The sequence below is a fragment of the Lipotes vexillifer genome, unplaced genomic scaffold (assembly GCF_000442215.2).
Source record: "Lipotes vexillifer unplaced genomic scaffold, Lipotes_vexillifer_v1.1 scaffold71, whole genome shotgun sequence".
Taxonomy (NCBI): domain Eukaryota; kingdom Metazoa; phylum Chordata; class Mammalia; order Artiodactyla; family Lipotidae; genus Lipotes; species Lipotes vexillifer.
Window position 1 is genome coordinate 7,477,748 of NW_006793703.1, and position 5,449 is coordinate 7,483,196.

Here is a 5,449-nt window from a genome sequence, read left to right on the forward strand (position 1 = left end):
TACCAATGGCATTCTTCACAGAATTAGAACAAAAAATTTTACAATTCATAGGGAAACACAAAAGACCCCAAATAGCCAAAGCAATCTTGAGAAAGAAAAACGGAGCTGGAGGAGTGAGGCTCCCCGACTTCAAACTATACCACAAAGCTACGGTAATCAAGACAGTATGTTACTGGCACAAAAACAGAAATATAGATCAATGGTACAGGCTAGAAAGCTCAGAGATAAACCCACGCACATATGGGCACCTAATTTATGACAAAGGAGGCAAGAATATACAATGGAGAAAAAACAGCCTCTTCAATAAGTGGTGCTGGGAAAACTGGACAGCTACATGTGAAAGAATGAAATTAGAACACACCCTAACACCATACACAAAAATAAACTCAAAATGGATTAAAGACCTAAATGTAAGGCCAGACACTATAAAACTCTTAGAGGAAAACATAGGAAAAACACTCTTTGACATAAACCATAGCAAGATCTTTTTTGACCCACCTCCTAGAGTAATGGAAATAAAAACAAAAATTAAAAATGGGACTTAATTAAACTTAAAAGCCTTTGCACAGCAAAGGGGTGAGGGTGAACAATACTGAAGTCTTACTATCAAGGAATCTTTATTGCATATTACATTTAGTTTTCCTTTTATTATACTTTCCTTACTGTGAAGGCTACATGTGCTCATTACAAAAAATGGTTAGAAAACACTGGCAAGGAAAACTGAGAAAATAAAAACATTCATATTACTTTACACATTTAGCTATAGTTATTGTTAACTTCTCTGGATGTGTACACTTTCTAGATGAGCAAGTAGGTAAGAAGATAGGTAGGTAGGTAGATAGATAGGTAGATAGATACTGGGTCATTTAGAAAATTGGGATGATATTGTATATATTATTTTGTAATATAGGTTCTATAGGTTAAGCTAACACTATATTATAGATATCCCTTCAAGTCAAAATATAGATTTTGATGATATATTATTATTACATATATATGATTTATTCAACATTTGGACAATTGTGATTCTTCTAGTAAAGAATAGTGGGTAAGAGCAAAGGTTTTAAGTTAGTCTTGGGTTTGATTCCTGGCTCTGCCATTTACTAGCTGGATGTCTTTGACTAAGTTACTTCATCTCTTTAAGCTTCCATTTCTTTGTCTCTAAATAGGAGTAATTATAGTAAAATTTCATAAAGGTTTGTTATGGAAATTAGCAAGAAAATGCTTACAAGTTTATTAGCATGCTACCTGGTACCTTGACTGTAAAGTCTTAGTATTCTAGCTCTTTTTCTGGCACAGCAAATGTACACTGAACATCCAGGCACAAGCATCTTTGTACACACCCTAAATAATTTTCTTAAGCTAAGTGCTCAGAAACGTAAGTGTTGGATCATGGACGTGCATATTTTGAGGGCTTTGATATTAATGCTGCCTTTTATTTTACTTGGATAATTCTCCAAGTATTTTTCCTTTTTAAATCTTATCAAACTTCATTTCCTCTGGTCACAGTTTAATTACTTGCAGACCCTGGGTTGCTGTCCAGAAGGACTCCACATATTTACTGGATACCAGTTACGCTCACTCCATCACTCTGTTGGACACAATAGGGTTCAGAGACTTGGTTGTTATTATTGAGGAACTTTTCGAATAGTAGAGGAGAGACTTTCTGATTAAACCTTACCAATAAAATAAATACACTTGGATAGCAGATGAATTTTCTACTTCGACAAAAAAGTAAAACAGATCCTTCAAATAACGATCAAAAAGGGAGAAAATGTAATAGTACAAAGGGATGATTATAGAGGATCTGGGGAGGTGTTGTGACTAATGCACTGTGGGAAACTTCTGCCTCTTATAAGCAAGTCTAAAGAAAGATTCAAATTCTTATTCAAGGCTTTTGGAGTCCAGTGATTTCTTTAAACTTGATAATATCAGAAAACTTGGTACAAAAAGTCAGCAGTCTGCAGTGGCAATCAGAAATGCCACTGTGGGATTTCTGGAGCTGAATTCAATAGCATTCAGAGTCCATCTCTGTTGCTTTGGAAAAATCATCAGAAAGGACATTCTAGTCACACAATTGTAAAGAAAATACCCCTAATTTTTTCTGGGAAAAGAGACAAGAGCACTGTAATTCTCAACCAGGTGTTGTAGACTGAGGTATAAGATTCTCTGCTTAGAGAGTCAAATTAGACATCTTTTTCTCTAGACTAAGCCCTAAAAATAAAGGAGAACATCTTTCTCAAAGAGAAAAACTGAGTTCAATGGGTATAGACTTTCGGTTTTACGAAACGGATAGAGCCGTGGAGATGGATGGTAGTGATGATTGTGCAACACGAATGTAGTTAATACATTTAGTTAATACCGAATTGTACATTTAAAGATGGTTAAGATGGTAAATTTTATGTTTTATGTTATGTATATTTACCACAATTCTAAAGAATGAAAAACATAGCAAAACTGAGATTTGACTTTGGTAGTCTTCAAGTAATATTAAGATGAAATGCTAAGTTTTTAGGAAGTGTATTAGGTAATGTTATAATTGTCTTACTGAGACAGTGGAGTCTGCTGTAAACTGTAATTACCAGAGAGTTAAGGGAGATGAAGATCATGCCCACAGTTGTTCTTGGAAAAAATTTGTAGGGGACACCTAGTATATGGTTAAACAAGGCTTCTAGGTGTACTGTGGGTGTGTTGTGGGGAAAACAGCTTGTGTGTGTGTGTGTGTGTGTGTGTGAATTGAAATGGATAGTCAAGAACTCTTCTAAGGAAGAGCAAAAATAGGGACAATGTAGTTTTCCTTACGTCATCTTCCAGCATCCACTGTTGAAACTGACAGAGTCCGGCACCAAACAGATGGACTGCCTATTTTCAGAGTCACCTCCCTATGGTGACAATGGCAGCAGCAACACCAGCTCGGTGGGCTGTTGAGACTTTGTGGCAGTAGGAACTATGATTGACCTGTTTGGTTGATTAGCCGCCATGTGTATACTTGCAGGGAGATGGCTGAGAATGGAAACCTAGAAGAAGAATGGGCATCCTGTGATTCATTGATCGGAGTTTTGGAGTGATATGAATATGAATATTTACAAAAAAGTTGTTATTTTGTACCTCAAGCACAGGAAGACTAATGGTGTCTCTTGAGCTTTATTATTAGGCATATATACATTTAAGTGTATATATTACAGGAATTGTTTCAGGACATTTCATGAGAAAACTAGAAATTGAAAGAGACCTGATGTTTCCTTTTATCCCCAAAGTCAGACTTCCTGAAAGGATGGTCAGTTTTCACTGCCTCCTCTGTCTTCCACTTACTCCTTACTCCCTCCAGTCTGAATTCCACCACAACCACATCCCCAAGTAATGACTCCTACTCAGTAGATTAGATGAACGCCATTTGGTCTATATATTGCCTGATCTTGCAACAGGGGCCCGTATCATGCTATGTTATATACTCTTTTTCTTGGCCTCCATGATTCTACATTCTCCTGGTTTTCCTTCTTTCTCTCTGCCCTCTCCTTCATTTACTTCTCCTCTGCCTATTCCTCAAATTCTATACATTTCCCTTTTCTCCTAGTCTCATGATTTCAATCACCAAGTTCATGAAGATGATTCCCAAGTCTTTACCTGAGCCCCAGTCTCTACTGAGCTTCAGATCGGTGTATCTTCTGACTAGTTTCACTTTTCACTGAGATGCTCCACAGACCACGCAGTGTCGACATGCCCCCGAGTGTATTAATTACCATCCTCTGCTAAAAACATGTTCATCCTCTTAAGTTCCCTATCTCTGAATGAGAAGACCATCTATTTAGTTGCCCAAATCATGAAATGAGGGTATTATCCTTGGCTTCTCTCTCTCTCCTCCTTCCCATTCAATCAAACTCCAAGTCATGATGATTCTGTCTCCTCAGAGCTTATCAAACCTGTCTTTTCCTCCACTTTCTCACTGCTACCCTGTATCCAGTCACCATCTTCTCTCTCCTGGACCTCCTCAACAGTCTCTAAAGAAACCTCTTTGCCATAATCTGGCTTTAACAGTTTTCCACTCTGCAGTCAGAATGATCTTTCTAAAATGCAGACTTGATCATATCATTCCCTTGATGAAATATTTTAGTAACTTTCCATTGCTCTTAGGATAAGTTTTGGGCTCCTTAACATGGTCTATGGGTCTTTGCATGTTCAGTTTTTCAGCAGATGTTGTTGAGTGCTTACCATGTGCTAGAGACTCTGCTAGGCACTTGGGATATAGGTTCTGGTTTTTCAGTACATCTTATGACACTACATCTGCTAGCCCCCTAGCACTGTCTGCTGGCAACATTAAACTTTTGGTTCTTCATACACTCTCTTTTGGATTCAAGTCTTCACTTATTCACCTGACACATATTTATTGAGCATGTAGTATGTACAAAGCACTAATAGAACCACCTACCCTTTCCCAAGCACATATATATTCCTGTGTACTCTCTCTCTCTCTTTTTTTTTTTTTTTTTTTTGATGGGGACCATTTTTTTAAAGTCTTTATTGAATTTGTTACAATATTGCTTCTGTTTTATGTTTTGGTTTTTTGGCCGTGAGGCATGTGGGATCCTATCTCCCTGACCAGGGGTCGAACCTGCACCCCCTGCATTGGAAGGTGAAGTCCCCACCACCAGACTGCCAGGCAAGTCCTATATTCCTGTATACTCTCTTTAACTAGATAATTCTGACCCCTTTTCTATGGTCTCATGATATGGTCTCATATTTTATCCTTGAGGGGAAAGTGCATGATAATGCACTTGTTTGCTTTCCCTCCTAGATCCTATGAAATCATGGAAGCAGGGCTGAGTCTGTCTTCATCACTGCTGTAACTGCAGCTCATCCATAGTGCTTAGAACACTGCAGCATGACATTAGGCTTCTAGGTTTGTTGGATTTTTGCAATTTGTGTATTTGTAGGGTCCACAAAATATTCCTAATCAGTTAAAAATTTGTGTTGTATTCTTCATGTTAATTAACACATTTGCTATTGTAGTTTTCAATAAGGAAACTTTAAGTGCTAGACCATTTCTGAAGATATTAATTCCCAATTAGAAAGCTTCATATCTTAAATAACCACCCTGGAGTATGAATTATGACTCTAGTACATCAGATGGTAGCTAACCGCCCCCTTTGTGATAGAGTTAATTTATATTCACATACATATCACCACTACTGTGTTATTCTAATGTACATTACCACTCGGACAAGGTGACAATCCAGAAATCACAGAATGCACAGAATAAGCCTGCTTTGGGAGTAACTAGAAGGACCCCCTAGGAGAGCTCTATGATATATACCCTAATCTGAAGAGTTAGGGCCTGGAGGTGAGGTGTGGCTGTGGAGCTTGGAGAGGGGATGCTTTGGAGCCTGTGGGAAGGCTGTCAGGTTCTAGCGCAGAGATCCTAAGGAGATGCTCACACTTGGCTTTCACGTTG